Source organism: Chiloscyllium plagiosum, unplaced genomic scaffold (genome assembly GCF_037043375.1).
Source record: "Chiloscyllium plagiosum isolate Xiang-an unplaced genomic scaffold, Cpla_swu_hap1 HiC_scaffold_17, whole genome shotgun sequence".
In the NCBI taxonomy this organism is placed as follows: Eukaryota; Metazoa; Chordata; class Chondrichthyes; order Orectolobiformes; family Hemiscylliidae; genus Chiloscyllium; species Chiloscyllium plagiosum.
The window spans coordinates 59,929,003-59,946,806 of NW_028270155.1; the positions used below are offsets into that span (position 1 = coordinate 59,929,003).

At 41.9% G+C, this 17,804-nt stretch overlaps 2 pseudogenes across 2 annotated transcripts; one reads left to right on the top strand and one right to left on the bottom strand.

The window, feature by feature from the left end:
* Positions 1 to 10,604: 10,604 nt before the first annotated feature.
* Positions 10,605 to 11,829, bottom strand: LOC148147359 (metallothionein pseudogene; annotated as a pseudogene). Its single transcript, XR_015759978.1, has 3 exons — positions 11,625 to 11,829; positions 11,329 to 11,406; positions 10,605 to 10,881 (listed from the first exon to the last, which is right to left on the bottom strand). The product of XR_015759978.1 is annotated as a metallothionein pseudogene (transcript).
* A 3,302-nt stretch (positions 11,830 to 15,131) lies between these two features.
* LOC122562574 (metallothionein pseudogene) lies at positions 15,132 to 16,357 on the top strand (annotated as a pseudogene). The gene is made up of 3 exons (XR_006315362.2): positions 15,132 to 15,336; positions 15,555 to 15,632; positions 16,081 to 16,357. The product of XR_006315362.2 is annotated as a metallothionein pseudogene (transcript).
* The last annotated feature ends 1,447 nt before the right edge of the window (positions 16,358 to 17,804 follow it).

Sequence of the window (17,804 nt, forward strand, 5' to 3'; positions counted from 1 at the left end):
GGAGAGGGAAAGAGTGCAAATGATGCAATATTCTCAGCTTTATTAGTAGTGGTGTAGATTAGAGAAGTAGGGAGGATGCACTAAACCTTTACCAGACGCTCATCAGACCTCAGTTGGAATATAGTATTCAGTTTTGAAGATAGTTTGGAAATGGTGAGGCTGAGTGAGGAAAAGACAAAGGGCAATGTGATTGAAGGTTTCAAGGTTGTGAAAGGTGTGAGTATGGGAGATAGGGAGAATGATATTCCAGCTCATAAACAATGAAAAAGAGGGTACAGGTTTAAAGCAATCTGTAAAAGAAGTAATTGTGATACAAGTCAAAAATGGTTTCACAGAGCGAGAGGAATGTATTGCATGAAAGTGTTGTTGACATAAATTTAAGTGAGGCACTCAAAAGATGATACATTATAGAACTCCTACAGTGTGGAAACAGGCCCAACAAGTCCACACTGATCGTCCAAAGTATTCCCCTACTAATTTCCATTTCCCCCTGACTAAGTGCAGCCTACACATCCCTGAACACTATGGGCAATTTAGCATGGCCAATTCACCTAACCTGCACATTTTTGGAATGTGGGAGTTCCTGGAGGAAACCCACACAGGTGAGAATATGCAAATTCCACACATTCTCCTGAGGCTGGAATCAAACCAATGTCCCTGGTGCTATGAGGCAGCAGTGCTAACCACTGAGCCACTATGCCACCCAGTCAGGAATTGATTAACATAATATGTAGAGTTACAAGAGACTGGCGGGGTTTTTGCACTAAGTGATCATGGTAACTCAAAGAACTGATACAGAAACTCCAGACAAATGGTCTGTTACTGTACTGTAACAATTCTTAGATTGTCTAATATCACGCCTTGTATCCTCACATCCAGGTGATTAATCTTTATTGTGATGAAAATGTGTTATCTGAAATATAAATTTGTAATATTGACACATATGTACAACAAATAGTTTGGATACAACAACTTGCAGAGCTTCCCATAACTGAAGGATGAAAAGTGTTTGTTTTCATTGTGGGTAGTTTTAAATAATCACATGTTTCATGATTTTGTGAATAATCGTTACATCTTTGTTTGAATAAATGTTACTTGCAGTGCATGACTTAGGGTCAGTGTCACTGAAGCAACCTGATTAACCTGTTGCAGATACACAACTGAATTGAGTCCTAAATATGTATAATTAGTAATATCACCATCACTCCCTTTTTAAATTCAAACTTCGAGGTGAGATAAAAACAGATCAGTTCACACTTTCCCCTTTTGGTTCTAACATGACCAGAAACACTATATACATATCAAAAATATTGTCTGCAGTATATGACTACGACATACTTCTCTCCAATTTAAAAAAATAAATGTTCACCATTGCACACAGTCACCAGTCCCGGAGCCACATTTCTGTTGATGCTCCCATGCCTGATTAATATCAGGCGGTCCATTTCACTGACATGCAGATTTATTTGAAGTGTTAAAACTACTTTTGCAAGTCCAGATGGGAACATCACCTGCATTCCTGCCCACAATCCTGCTTCTTGTAAATCCACACAGCGTCCATCAAGTGTACTGTTAGTGGATTATCAATCTCCTTGAAAGAACTTTATCAAGTTTGATTAACATGACTATATGGTATCTTTAATTTATAAAACTATTTATTCTTTCAATGCCAATCAATTTTGTCCAGGAATATTGCATCCAAAGTGATCCCCAGTACAAATGTTTAACTGACTGACCTGTCGTTACAAGAGTTGCAGTTCAACATTTTATTTCTAAATGGGTGTGCAACATTTGCAATGAGAGACCTCGAGTCATAGAACATGGAAACTCAGGCCACCGTCAGTCATGTTTCCAAACTTAACGAGTCCCATCTCCCTGAACTTGGCTCACATCCCACCAAATCTTTCCCATTTATAATTGCATCCAAATTTATTTTAAGTGTTGGAACTGTCCCTGCGTCCATCACTTTCTCTGGCAATTTATTCCACACACGAACCGCTCTCTGTGGGAAAAAAAAATGCTCTTCATTTCCTTTTTAAATCTTTTTCGTCTCACCATAAAAAGTAGCCCCCGAGTTTTGAACTCCCTCAATAAACTTGAATGCATCCCATGTTGATTGGTTGAGTTGTATGATTTGATGGTCGTCAACAGGTGAAGTCCTCATTATCCAAATTGTCCAATCAACTTTCAACTCCTTTCGACTCCTCCATTCCTATTACATCAGCAACGTTCTGTTCCCGAGAGAAGAAGGTGATCAAAATGAACATCATCCAGTACTTTCAGCATGTTGTCTGCACACAGAGTGAGTCTCCTTGCCAGTTCCAAATCAGCACCGCATCCTCCTTTGACTATTGTTTTCTTACTTATGTGTTTATTGGGTAAACGTCCTGAGTCTGAGGTCCTTTCAACAGACAGCACAGAAGGGATGAAATCCAGGCTCGATGCTGCATATACCTAATTAATCAACAGCTGTCCGTGTGACAATTTTATACCAAGTTATTATTTCTAGAAGTTTCTCCACTACCAAAGTTGAACTGACAGGTCGATACTTACTGAGCACTTCCTTGCAATCTGTGTTTGAATTGTCGCAAGCAATGAGGTGGATAATAAAAGGCTCAAGTAAATAGAATGATGAAGTGAGCAGATACATGACAGATGAAATGCCAGGAAAGAACAGTGATAGAAAGAGCCGGTAATACCAAGGTGGCTGAAATAACCTCCTTTATGTTTGTATCATTCATTAAATCTCTGTTAATGGTTACAGAGGCATGGGATTCATTTTACACAGAAAGATGGACAGACAGCAAAGACTGACCTTTTCACCCATTTTGGATCATGAGAAAGATTGTCTGGAACACTTAAAACCTTGTGCCTGTTTTTCTTCAAACGCCTTTAAAGACTATGATTCAGAAACCTGAGGGTACAGAATAAGCTGACAGATAGAATAGGCTAATATCCAACTTATAGTATAGCTCTGAATGGAATGTTGCTTCATTTCTGTACAAGAACAACAACAGAACTACCACTGAATTTTCAATCCATTATTCCTGAAAGTGGGTCAGCAGCACAGAGTTTAACCTCATTTACCAAGCTGTCACAGACATTAATGTGGCTTCACAGTTTGATATTATGCAATGTGGTTTGTTCATGCAATGATGGCTCAATGTCATTTCCTATGTATTATATGGTCGCTCATTTCAGAGAAAGATATGACTTTTCAAGTGTTTCAAAGATTGAAATTTTATTGAAGTATTCATACAAAAACAAAACAAATTGAACACATTCAATAAACTTGGAATGGGTCACAAACATACACAAATCCTCAGGGCATAGACAGTGAGGACATGCAGCTTGGGGAATACAGTACAAATGGACAATCTTTCAGAGACTGTGTCTGAAGAGCGTGTTATTCAGGAGCAGCAGGTACATTTCTCAGAGGTATTCCCTTTACACACACAGCCACTGGCACAGTTGGTGCATGCTGCAGGACAGCAAGAGCAGCAACCTGAGAGGAGAGGACAAAGACACAAATCACTCACAATCTATTATCCAGATATTTTGGCACAGTGTTTTAGCCCAAAGCGTCGATTCTCCTGCTCCTTTGATGCTGCCTGACCTGCTGCACTTTTCCAGCAACACATTTTTCAACAATGTTTTAGCTGCCAATATTGTCAAATTCTATTCTTGTTTCAAAAACTCATCAGTAACTGAGATTCTTATTGCCTCTCTAGTGTCCAATGTGATAACACTCCAACAACTCTGCACTCTTTAATATCTGTCCTCTCATATATTTCTGCAATTGATGGTTATATCTATGGCTGTCAGACCATAATCTTTCAAACTTGATCCTTAAATCTTTCCATCTGTCGATTTATTTGTACTCTTTTAGATACTTGTTCGTTGGCTTGCCTTTATGCTACCCTAGGTAGTTTGGTGTTTGTTTGATGTCACTCCTGTGAAGTACATTTGGCATTTTACTCAATGTAAACTGTGATGTAATTGCAAGTTGTGGACGCTACTGAGAAAAGGAGATTAATTCTTGTCAGAAAACAGAATCAGAACCAGAAATTGTTTGTAGGTGCTCAAGTTTACTTGTGATTGATCACTTGTCTCCCTGGACTGTATTAGTTGCTTTCATGCATTGTCTGTTATCACTACATTTGACAACATCAATAAACTGAAGATATCATATGAAATTAACTTTTGGGCATGGGGGAACACCACCCCAGTGGACACAGGTGCAAAATTTGTCATTGAGGTGCCAATCCAACTTACATCACCCTTTATTTTCAAATGTAAGTTGATGGTCATGACACCATGATTTTACGAAAGTTGTAAGATGCCACTGCCCACCTCAACGTGCTGAAACTGCAGTTGGTCAGGATCGGTTATGTGTGTGTAAGTTACTCCTTGAAATCATTGGTTGAGAGTCAGAATTGGCTTGCCAAAACTGGAATATTGCAAGAACTTGAAGATGCATAAGTTAAACGGTATTATCTTAGAGAACGGGTTGTCAAGCATACAACGTGCTGAAGCAGAAAGATGTCACTGAAGTTCTCAACGTGACAGAACTAAACTTGTGGAAAGTATTGACAATTTTAGTGAGTATATTTTTCAATGTGGGAGTTAAAAACAAATGATCTAGGGAATGACAAGTATGGAGTTTTAGTTAATGTTGGACAACTCAGAGGAAGACAATGATCAGACAGCAACAAACTATAGACATCTCCAAATGTGAAGCTGAGCATTCCAGACTGAGTAATCAGATTTACTGCGTCAAGAACTAAGCCACGAGACAACCAGTGTTAAGAGCCTGCATGTACCTCACATAGGGATAACCGTAATATTGAAAACTCAGTATTTATTAATGACGTGTGAAAGGTAAACTGCAATAATCGTGATTCCCTTAAACAACTCCACCCCACACAAACATACACATCCACAAAACTAACATTCAATTTCTATGTTATGTCTGAGGAGCTCAGCAATCCTATCTGTGGTCAATTTCATTGAAGATTTTGCATCTTACACTGTTCAATCTCCACACAACACCTCTTCCACCAGATCACACCAGATGGCACTGTGGTTTAAAACATAATCTGATGAAACATTCCATGATTGTCCAGGGATGTGCAGGCAAGGTGGGCGAGACATTGGAAATGCTGGGTTATAGGGATAGGGTGTATGGGTGGGTGGATGTGTTTGGCATGCTATTTTGATGGTTGGTGTGGAGTTGATGGGCTGAATGCTTCAACACTGTTGGGATTCTATAATTCTATGATGCCAGCTCATTCCCTAAACATCCAGATCTCTTCACAACTATCATTTATTAATTAAAGTGAATGAGACTACCATAGCACAATGAAATAGGTTTTCTTTTGCTAATACAAAGAGGGCCATTTCAAAAACAATTCATTCACATGGTGAACTGTTGCCTGGGATGCAGAGCAAGATGCTGGTGAAGAACAATCAATTTGATGAAATGTGCTCTACCTTTTGCACTGTGTTCCTGATGAAGGGTTACGCATCAAAATGAAATGCTCAGAGACTCCTGAAGCTTGAAACAGCTGCTGCAAAGGCCCAATATATTAAAGCTACCATTTAAGGCCCTCCCACGTTAGTACAATGTTGGACTCAAACCCATGGATAAAGCTCTCAACCTCTATGGACCAGAAAACATTTGGTGTGAAATATAACTGCTGTATCTTGTAAATGTAATATGTAATTTTAAGTGTAGCATGGCACCATAACGTTGACGTCTTGCATTGAATGGAAATGAAAAATGCCACACTTTATGTAATATCAGATTTAAATTGTTAGTTACTGCACTTTTACAAGTTTAATGAATGGAGCATCTTTCTTCTGAGTTAGTTGACTGGACTTTATGAATGATTGTGCTTTAATACACTGAAGTGTTTAAATTGATGCGTTACGCCAGCATTTATTGTGCAATGGTTGACAGCAATCTTGCATCAGAATCAGAAAAATCCATGTTCAAATCCCACTCCTTGGTTTCCACAAGAATTCAGGCTCACACTCCAGAGCTGAAGAAGTGCCACACTGCTAGAGGTGTTTTTACATTCTCTCAAGCAGCCAGCTCAGGCAGCAGTTTAGCATTCAAAAGATCTTATGTCCCTATTTCAAAAGAGGGTGGAGGAATAATCCATGGCCGATATTTAACCTTCAAGTACACAGAACAGATTGACTGGTCACAATGATATTGCTGCTTGTGAGAGCTTGCTGAATGCAAATTGCCTATAATTCTAAAGTGCTGTGAGACATGCAAGGTAACGAAAAGTACTTTAAGAATGCAAATCTTTCTTTTCCTTTCTTTTAATTATCCCATGTTCTGTATGATTTTATCTTAATGTAACACCCAACTCATGCTATCGAAATAATTTGGTCCATTTGAAAACTTAATGATGAAGCTGTAAGCGACTAACTGACAAGAATCTTCATGCTGAACTATATTCTCAAGGGCAACAGTTGGTTCAAATAATGATTGTTTAATCCCAATTAATTATGTGTGTTGACATCAAAATTCCAAAGAGAATTTTCAAAATATTCTCTTAATTCTACAGCAATTTTACAAATTTCTGCCTCCTCCATGAATTTTCAGCAGAGGGAACCATTCTTTGAGAGTTCACTGGTATTGAGAATTTCGGTGTGGAAATGAGTGAATGGATGGTTCACACCTGAATTCTAAATACCAGTGAAGCATTCTCAAACAATGGTTCCCAAAGGTGAATATTGATGGAGGAGGCAGAATCTTGTGAAATCATTCTCTAATTAAGAAATAATTTGGAAAGTGCTGTTTTGAAATTTGATGTCACCACATGTAATTAATTGGGATTAAATAATCATTATTTGAACTCACTGTTGATTGCATAAAATTAACTGTTTGTTCACTACTGACTTCTGCTCCATTTTGGCATTTGCTGTTGTAATACTAGATATCAAAAGGATTGCTAGATATCAATAGCTCATAGAGATAGTGGTTGAACGTTCTTAAATCTGAATCTATAATAAGTTTTCATGTATTTCACCCTCCATCAGGCTGGACTGATACTGTGCCAGACCGGCTCTGCTGATCATTAAGGAGAAACAAGTGGAACGATAGAATTAGCTTCTCTCTCCCATATCAGCAATTCAAAGCAGCAGTTACATCTGTGTTGAAGGGCCTCTTAGTGGACTTCCACCTTTGAAAATTTTACACCAACCAACACTCCCTTGTCCCCACTCAATTCAAGTTTGCAGTAGGAGTCGGCGATTTGGCTGGTAGGGGTCTGTGGCCATTGAATAAAGCATGCCTGATTTGGTTGTTCACACAACTCCACTTTACAGCTATAACCGTCCTGAATATCTTTGATTTCCATAAGACCATAAGGCCATATGACATGGAAGTGGAAGTAAGGCCATTTGGCCCATCCAGTCCACTCCGCCACATTATCATGGTTGATGGGCATTTCAACTCCACTTACCCACACTCTCCCTGTAGCCCTTAATTCATTGCAAGGTCAAGAATTTATCAATCTCTGCTTTTGAAGACATTTAACATCCTGGCCTTCACTGCAATGAATTCCACAGGCCCACCGATCTCATTTCCATTCTAAATTGAACCCCTCTGATTCTCAGGCGGTGCCCACAATCCCAGTCTCCCCAGCTAATGGAAACAAATTCTCCCCAATCAAACTGGAACATTTTGATTTCGAGGATAACCTTGTCTATGTTTCCCATTTATGATACAGTTTAACACTGTGTCACATTCATAAGGAACCCCACTGTGCGGTATCAACTCTAAAGAATGATTTTCAAAGTTATACCCAATTACAGGTCTCAGACAATGCAGTAATTTCAAAATACACAGTTGACATTTTTGAAACACTGGGTCAATTTTGCAAAATTATAACCAGTTGACATGATCGATTTGGTATGAAAATATGGAGAGGCGACATAAATTAAAGCAATTGAATGTAAATGGTATGCATTAGCAGAGGGACCTGGCAGTAATTGTACATCACCTATGAATGATGGCAGGACAGGTGAAGAGCACAATTGGTGCCTTATTCTATGCTTTATTAATAGTGATGCAGAGTACAGTAGTAGGGAGGGTACACTAAACATTTGTCAGACAGTCATCACACCTCAGCTAGAATATTGGCAGCAAGGTGGCTCAGTGGTCAGCACTGCTGCCTGACCGTTCCAGGGAACTGGGTTCAATCCCACCCTCAGCTGACTGTCTGTGTGGAGTTTGTATGTTCTGCCCGTAGCTGAATGGGTTTCCTCCTGGTTCTTTCCATGATCCAAAATGTGCAGGTTAGCTGTATTTGGCCATGCATAATACAGGGTGACAGTGATAGGATAAGGAGGTGGGAATGGGTGGGAAGCTCTTCAGAGGGCCAGTGTGAACTCAATGGGCCAAAAGACCTGCTTCCACACCATAGGAATTCTATGATTGCTTCCAGTCTTGAAGATGGATTGTAAATGGTGAGACTGATTTACTTGGAGAGGAAAAGGCCAATGAGAAGTATGATTGAAGTTTTCAAAGTCGTGAAGGCCTGGGCATGAAAGAGAGGCAGAATGATATTCCAACTCACTAAAGGATGATGAAGAAGAAGGCACATGTTTAAAACAATGTATAAGAGAAGACATTATGAAAGGAGACAAAAATATTTTCATAGAGCAGGATGAAGGCTTTATTAAGGTATTCAAAAGAACTTTACATCACTATTTGATGAATGTAATGAGCAGGGTTAGAGGAAAAGGGTTGGGATATGGCACTAAGGGATGATGGTCACCTATAGAGCTGATGCATAAATAATAGTTAAATGGTCTCCTAGTGCACTGTAACAATTCTGAGAATCTGAGACTGTCGATTATTCTGCCTTGTATCTCCACATCCAGGTGATTAATATTTAATGTCTGTCTCCCACCATAAACCCAATTTTGTGTCCAGTTGGCAAGTTCACCCTTAAGCCTATGTGATCTAACTTTTTAAATTAGTCTACAATGCTGATCCTTGTCAAACACTTTATTGATGTCCAAATAAACAACCTCTATGGCTCTGCCCTCAACAATCATTTGGGTTACTTCATTAAAACAATTCAATCAATTTTCTGAGACAAGCTTCTCCTTGTACAAAGCCAGGCTGACTATCCCGAATCAGTCCTTGCCTCTCCAAACACATGAACATTCAATCTTTCAGATTCAACTCCAACAAATTACCCACCATTGATGTCAGACTCACAGGTCTCTATTTTCCAGGCTTCTCCTTACAGCCTTCCTTAAACAATGGCACAACGTTAGCCACTCTCCAGTCCTCCAGTACATAATACAAGCAGTTCAGCTAGGGGCCCTATAATTTCCTCAACAACTTCCTACAACATGCTGGGATACACTTCATCAGTTCCTGGAGATTTATCTCCCCTTATGTTTTCTAAGACCTCTAGCATAATTCTCAGAAGATTAGAATGTTGTTGCCACATCCACTACTATTCCTGCCCAAATTCAAACTCATTCATCCTGAGTACATCTCATCTCCATGGGTTGAGTTTTTGACTTGGATGGCAGATGACACTTGAAGTCCTTGTTATATAAGGTATCAAATCCACTTTCAACTCCTCCATTACTGTTACTTAAACAACATTCTCTTCCCTAGAGAACGGAGGGTGAAAATATATTTCATCGAGTACTTTTCGCAAGTTGTCTGTCTCCAGAGGAAGGTTATTTGCTGTGTCCAAATCAGCACCACATCCTCCTTTGACTTTTATTTTCCTACTTTGAGGTAAGGCCCACAGTCTGAGGTCCTCTCAACAGAGAACACCAGAGGGATAACATCCAGGCAAGATTCTGACACTACCTAATTCATCAACATCTCTCTCATTTTATTTAATTTTTCTTGTTTCCATCTTTTTTCTTTTTTCTTTTTTATTTCTTTACCCCCACACTACCATTGAACTGCGGTAGTGATTATATTTTCCCCAGCACCCATGTTGTGTGAGGCATTTGACTCATACACTGACCAATTAATACACTTCAGAGCGGGAGAAATGAGGTTCAACTCTCTGCAGGCGGACCACTTTCAGGAATGGTGGTGTGGTGAATTCATTGGCAGTTCGGCTAATGCTCGTATGCAAGAGTGATGCAGCATCCCATTATGAACTTTACCATAAATTGGATATTAGTCTGTTCCATCTGTCAGCTTATTGTGCATACTCAAGTTTATGAAACAGATTGCTTGAAGGAATTTGAAAAAGACCAGACATGTGTTCCTGTATTCCAGGTAATGTTTCTCCCGCTCTGAAGTGTATGAATTGGTCAGTGTATGAGTCAAATGCCTCTGTAAGCATTAGCAGAGATTTAATGAATAATGCCAACCTAAAGAATGCGATTTCATCCATTGTGCTATTACCAGCTCTTCCTATCATTTTTATTGTGTTGCATCTGTCATGTGTCTGTTCACTTTCCCATTCCCATTAACAGGCAACAATCTGGCTTCAAAGTTTAATAGTATACAATGCGGGTTCTGTACAGATCGCTCAATGGCATTTCCGATTTGTTGCATCGTCGCTCATTTAAGAAAAAAAGAGGACTTTTCAAATGTATCCCAGAGTGGAATTTTATTCAGGTACTTATATCAAAAGACAAGCAAAACAACATTCAATAAACTTGTAATGATTCACAATAATACACAAATCCTCCGGAGCTACATAACGAAAATATGCAGCTTGGGGAATACAGTACAAATGGACAATATTTCAGAGACTGTGTCTGAAGAGCGTGTTGTTCAGGAGCAGCAGGTACATTTCTCAGAGGTTTTCCCTTTACACACACAACCATTGGCACAGTTGGTGCATGCTGCAGGACAGCAAGAGCAGCAACCTGAGAGGAGAGGACAAAGACACAAATCACTCACAATCAATTCGTTCACTGAAAGCTCCCACAGCCTCCCATGCAGCAACCAGCTCCTCCATCACAAACCCGTCGGTCTCCCATCTCCCAGTCACCCCCCTGAAGAGGCTCAGCAGCACATCCCAGTGAGAGACAGTTTGAGGGAAGATGTTCCTGTCACTATCTCCACAACACGGTTTCTAATGAGAAGTCTATAAGATCAGCGCTTTCCGATGGGAACCTCAGACATTGCTTTAAGCAGCAGCTTCTGGTCTGGAGATTCTTCCAATTGGACATTTTAGAAATCGGATGGCAATTCAATCCGGTGTAATCCCGGATCATGTATGTGTCTGTGATGTCCCTGTGTGAGTTGTACCCAGGACTATGTGTCACACCAATAGAACGGGAGCAGTTTGAAAGCCTGTCCCAGTGACTCACTTTTCTGGCAGCGTCCAGCTTTGCTGGTGGCACATTGACAGTTGGAGCATCTGCAGGTGTTTTCACAGGAGCAGGATCCTGAAAAGAGGAAAAACACAGAGAGTGAGTGGTGTGCACCGCCCAGCAATGGCCCCAGGCACGGGCTGGGCACGGGGCCCGGCTCTTTGTGCCATTGCCCTGGGCTGCAGTGAGTTGAAGAAGCAGCCTGGCCTCCCTGCAATGCTGCTGGCTCCCAGTCAGACTGAGGTCCCGCACTGGGACACTGTGCTGAAAGCACTGCACCAAGCCCCACTCACCATCCAGGCACACACAGGGCTTCGGGTCCGACATCTCACCAACTTCTTCTGCAGCTTCGAGCCGGCTCCAATCCGCGCTTCTCGACCTTGTGCCGTTTGCTGAAGCCGAGCCGAGCTTTATGAGCTTGTGATGGGAGGCGAACCGGCTGCAAAACCGGGCAACGGGTGGCTCGGCGCTACCTGAATGCACACGGCCCTTCGGAGTGAGTCAGCGGCTGGAGGTTTGAATTGCAGCCGCTTCCTTCATTCACAACACGGCCCGAAGGGATTTCTCAATCAGTGTCATATCGAGATCCTGTGATGGGAAATATTTGGAGAGTGAGTGAAACCACACTGCAGGGCTCTGGGTAGACATGCTCTGCACTCTGTCCATCGCCTCACTTATCATTTCCTTTCTCCCAGATGAAAGACTTTTACGATTTAAAATGAATTAGTTTCACAAGTTTTCTGGGCTAATAAGAAGTTGAATTGATTGGTTATGAAAAAAATAATGAAAGAACATACAAACACAGAGAATCGAAATATAGGACAAATTATCAGTATCTGAGCTGTGTCTGTGTTGGAGGTGATGTGTCTCACAACCAACATACAGGAGTGGGTCAGTCTTTGTTGCTTGTCCACCTTTCTGTGTGTAAAAGGGATCCGGAACCTCCCCAACTATGAACACAGACAGGGCTCGGGGGTGGGGTGTGTATTTTACGCACTGTCTTCTCTGTGTTTGGACTGTCTTATGTACATGTCATTGTCACTGTTTTATGAGTGAAAGTGGATATGAGGTTTGTCCTCATTTCCCTGAAAACTGGTTGAACGGGAGGGTTTGGGGCCTGGCTTTGCCATTCCTCTCCCTTGTAAAATTGCTGTTATCTCCGTTTACATCTGTTAGTGGTGACTGTTTTGTAAACTGTGGATTGTTTTATAAACTAACAAATGGAAAAGAAAAACAGAGTCCGGGTGAATGACGTAAACCTCGACAAATCGATTTTGTCCATTGTATCATTCCCAGCTCTGTGTGTCCCTGTTCTTTGGTTTCACTTAATTGTCACGTGTCTGCCCATTTCCCCCTTCTCCTTTTCTGAGCCGTTTATTATCTCCCTCATTGCTCACTACTTCCTGATTTCCCATTCCTGAGCAAACCTGGAGACCTCCCTCAAGTTGGGGTTAGTACCAGAGGATGGGAGAATTACAAAATTACACCCTTGTTCAAAAAGGTTATGCCCAGCAATTACAGATTAATCAGTTCAACTTTGGTCGTGTGGAAACTTCTGGTAATAACAATTTGCGATAAAATTAATACGAATATGGACAAATATCAGTTAATCAGGTCGAGTCAGAATTGCACCCTGTGGGAAGGTGATGCTTAATTAACTTGGTGCAATTTTATAAAGACATAAAAGAGAGGGTGGCTATGGTTAATGCAATCAATAACATGTACAAGAACACAGTGGTTAGCACTGCTGCCTCACAGCGCCAGAGACCAGGGTTCAATTCCCGCCCCAGACAACTGTCAGTGTGGAGTTTGCACATTCTCCCCATGTCTGTGTGGGTTTCCTCCAGGTGCTCCGGTTCCCTCCCACCATCCAAAAATGTGCAGGTCAGGTGAATTGGCCATGCTAAATTGCCCGTAGTGTTAGGTGAAGGGGTAAATGTTGGGGAATGGGTCTGGATGGGTTGCTCTTCGGAGGGTCAGTGTGGACTTGTTGGGCCGAAGAGCCTGTCTCCTACCTTCCAGTTAATCTGTACCCAAATGACCAGCTCTCCCTCTATTCCATGTGATCTATCCATGTTAAACAGTCGACAATGCAGAACCTTTTTGAATATCTTGATGAAGTCCATATTGACAGTATCCACTGCCTTGCCTTCATTAATCTTCTTTGTCACTTCTTCAAAAAGCTCAATCGTTATTGAGACACGATTTCCCACAAGCAAAGCCAAGTTAATGATGCTTCATCATTCCTTGCCTTTCTAAGTACATGCAAAACCTGCCTCTTAGAATGACGTCCAACAACTTTCCCACCACTGTCACCAGGCTCACCAGTCTACAGTTCCCTGACATTTCCTTACCACCTTTCTTCAATAATGGTACCACACAAGCCAACCTCCAATCTCCAGCTCCTCACTTATACCTAGTGATGATACATATATCTCAGCAAGGGGCTCAGGAGTCACTTCCCTAACTTCCCACAAAGTTCTGGAGTGCACCTGAGCAGGTCCTGGGAATTTATTTATGGATTTTAAGAAGTCCAGTGCTTCATCTGCAACATGAACATTTTTCACGGCTTCAAGATTTCCTTGTAAACGTTCTCTACCTTCCATATCCTTCCCCACACTAAATACGAATGTGAAGTGTTCTTCTAATATTTCACCCATCTTTTGCAGTTCCACCCACAACCAGCCTTGTTGATCTTTAAGGGGCTGCATTTACACACTAGTTACTCATTTGGCATTAATGTAATTGTAGAATCTTATTGGATTCTCCTTTAGCCTATTTTACAAAGCTATCTCTCATGTTCTCTTTTTGCCCTCCTGATTTCCCTCTTGAGTCTACTCCTCCTTCCCTTATGCTCCTGTCTATATCTATCACACGTATCCTTATTTCTTGACCAGGCCTCAATTTTGCTCGTTCTCCAGCATTCCCTACACCTAACAACCTTGAGCTTCATTCTATCAGTAACATACTGTACCTGGACTTTCATTACCTCATTTTTCAAGCCTTCCCACTTCCCAGCCGTCCTGCGAATATCCGCCCCAATCAAATTCTGAAAGCTCTTGCTGAACACCATAGCATTGGCTCTCTTCCAATCTCGAACTTAAACTTTCAGATCAGGTTAACGATTTTCCTTAACTATTTTAAAACTAATACAATCAAGATGACTGGCCACAAAGCTCTCCCCCACTGACATCGCAGTCACTTGCGTATGAGCATGTGATACGGTAGGAATGGTGTCGAGTCCAGGAATAGGGAGATTACATTAAACCTGTATAAAACACCAGTCACAAAGCAGCTGGAGTGTTGTCTTCAGTTTAGAAGATAGATTGGAAATGGTGAGACAGTCTGTGGGGAATCTGTGGAAAGCATGGCCACAGAAGGCTGTCGAGGGCAAGTCGTTGAGTGTCTCTGAGAGAAACAGATTCTCGACAAACAAGGTGCTTGAAGGATATGGGGAGAAGGCAGGAGAATAGAGTTAATAAACATATCAGCCATGATCTAACGGCGGAGTAGACTCGGTGGAGGAAAGGTGACTCTGTCCTGTATGATTCGATGATTCTATGAGCTGGGAGAGCGATTGGAAAGCAGCAAATATCCCGAGTGGAGACAGGAAATGTCAGGTCAAACAGAACGTGCTGTCCCTGCCTCCCCCAGACCGAGACGGGGAATCGTGTTCCAGACGCTCGGACACTGGCTGATCCCACAGGAAATGCTGACACATTACACTGATTGAGAAATCCCTTCGGGCCGTGTTGTGAATGAAGGAAGCGGCTGCAATTCAAACCTCCAGCCGCTGACTCACTCCGAAGGGCCGTGTGCATTCAGGTAGCGCCGAGCCGCCCGTTGCCCGGTTTTGCAGCCGGTTCGCCTCCCATCACAAGCTCATAAAGCTCGGCTCGGCTTCAGCAAACGGCACAAGGTCGAGAAGCGCGGATTGGAGCCGGCTCGAAGCTGCAGAAGAAGTTGGTGAGATGTCGGACCCGAAGCCCTGTGTGTGCCTGGATGGTGAGTGGGGCTTGGTGCAGTGCTTTCAGCACAGTGTCCCAGTGCGGGGCCTCAGTCTGACTGGGAGCCAGCAGCATTGCAGGGAGGTCAGGCTGCTTCTTCAACTCACTGCAGCCCAGGGCAATGGCACAAAGAGCCGGGCCCCGTGCCCAGCCCGTGCCTGGGGCCATTGCTGGGCGGTGCACACCACTCACTCTCTGTGTTTTTCCTCTTTTCAGGATCCTGCTCCTGTGAAAACACCTGCAGATGCTCCAACTGTCAATGTGCCACCAGCAAAGCTGGACGCTGCCAGAAAAGTGAGTCACTGGGACAGGCTTTCAAACTGCTCCCGTTCCATTGGTGTGACACATAGTCCTGGGCACAACTCACACAGGGACACTACAGACACATACATGATCCGGGATTACACCGGATTGAATTGCCATCCGATTTCGACAATGTCCAATCGGAAGAATCTTCAGACCAGAAGCTGCTGCTTAAAGCAATGTCTGAGGTTCCCATCGGAAAGCGCTGATCTTATAGACTTCTCATTAGAAACCGTGTTGTGGAGATAGTGACAGGAACATCTTCCCTCAAACTGTCTCTCACTGGGATGTGCTGCTGAGCCTCTTCAGGGGGGTGACTGGGAGATGGGAGACAGACGGGTTTGTGAGGGAGGAACTGGGTGCTGTCATGGGAGGCTGTGGGAGCTTTCATTGAACGAATTGATTGTGAGTGATTTGTGTCTTTGTCCTCTCCTCTCAGGTTGCTGCTCTTGCTGTCCTGCAGCATGCACCAACTGTGCCAATGGCTGTGTGTGTAAAGGGGATACCTCTGAGAAATGTACCTGCTGCTCCTAAACAACACGCTCTTCAGACACAATCTCTGAAAGATTGTCCATTTGTACTGTATTCCCCAAGCTGCATATTTTCGTTATGTAGCTCCGGAGGATTTGTGTATTATTGTGAATCATTACAAGTTTATTGAATGTTGTTTTGCTTGTCTTTTGATATAAGTACCTGAATAAAATTCCACTCTGGGATACATTTAAAAAGTCCTCTTTTTTTCTTAAATGAGCGACGATGCAACAAATCGGAAATGCCATTGAGCGATCTGTACAGAACCCGCATTGCATACTATTAAACTTTGAAGCCAGATTGTTACCTGTGAATGGGAATGGAAAGTGAACAGACACATGACAGATGGAACACAATAAAAATGATAGGAAGAGCTGGTAATGGCACAATGGATGAAATCGCATTCTTTAGGTTGGCATAATTCATTAAATCTCTGCTAATGCTTACAGAGGCATTTGACTCATACACTGACCAATTAATACACTTCAGAGCGGGAGAAATGAGGTTCAACTCTCTGCAGGCGGACCACTTTCAGGAATGGTGGTGTGGGGAATTCATTGGCAATTCGGCTAATGCTCGTATGCAAGAGTGATGCAGCATCCCATTATGAACTTTACCATAAATTGGATATTAGCCTGTTCCATCTGTCAGCTTATTGTGCATACTCAAGTTTATGAAACAGATTGCTTGAAGGAATTTGAAACAGACCAGACATGTGTTCCTGTATTCCAGGCAATGTTTCTCCCACTCTGAAGTGTATGAATTGGTCAGTCTATGAGTCAAATGCCTCTGTAAGCATTAGCAGAGATTTAATGAATAATGCCAACCTAAAGAATGTGATTTCATCCATTGTGCCATTCCCAGCTCTTCCTATCATTTTTATTGTGTTTCATCTGTCATGTGTCTGTTCACTTTCCCATTCTGTTCTCTTCAGCCTCTTGTCATCCGTCTCATTGTTTACAACTATTGTGTTGGTCAAATTTGAAGCAAACCAGAAATTCCCCTGGGCTTGGAGTTAAATTAAGACAGGGAGAGAATTACAAAATTGTCCCCTTGTTCAAAAGCAAGTTGTAAGGTGAAGCCCAGTAATTACAGACCAGTTATCTCAACCTTGGTAGTAGAGAAACTTTGAGTAAGAAAATGCTGCTATAAAATTAGAAAGATTTCCTGGTGGTGGAAATTGAATAAAGATTTGTACGCCTGTTGTCTTTCACTGTGTCTCATACCTGCACACACACAACATGGGTGCTGGGGAAAATATAATCACTACCGCAGTTCGATGGTAGTGTGGGGGTAACGAAATAAAAATGAAAAAAGAAAAAAGAAGAAGGAAACAAGAAAAAATAAATAGAATGAGAGAGATATTGATGAATTAGGTAGTGTCAGAATCTTGCCTGGATGTTATCTCTCTGGTGTTCTCTGTTGAAAGGACCTCAGACTATGGGCCTTACCTCAAAGTAGGAAAATAAAAGTCAAAGGAGGATGTGGTGCTGATTTGGACACAGCAAATAACCTTCATCTGAAGGCAGACAACTTGCATAAAGTACTTGATGAAATATATTTTCATCCTCCGTTCTCTAGAGAAGAGAGTGTTTTTTTAAATAACAGTAATGGAGGAGTTGAAAGTGGATT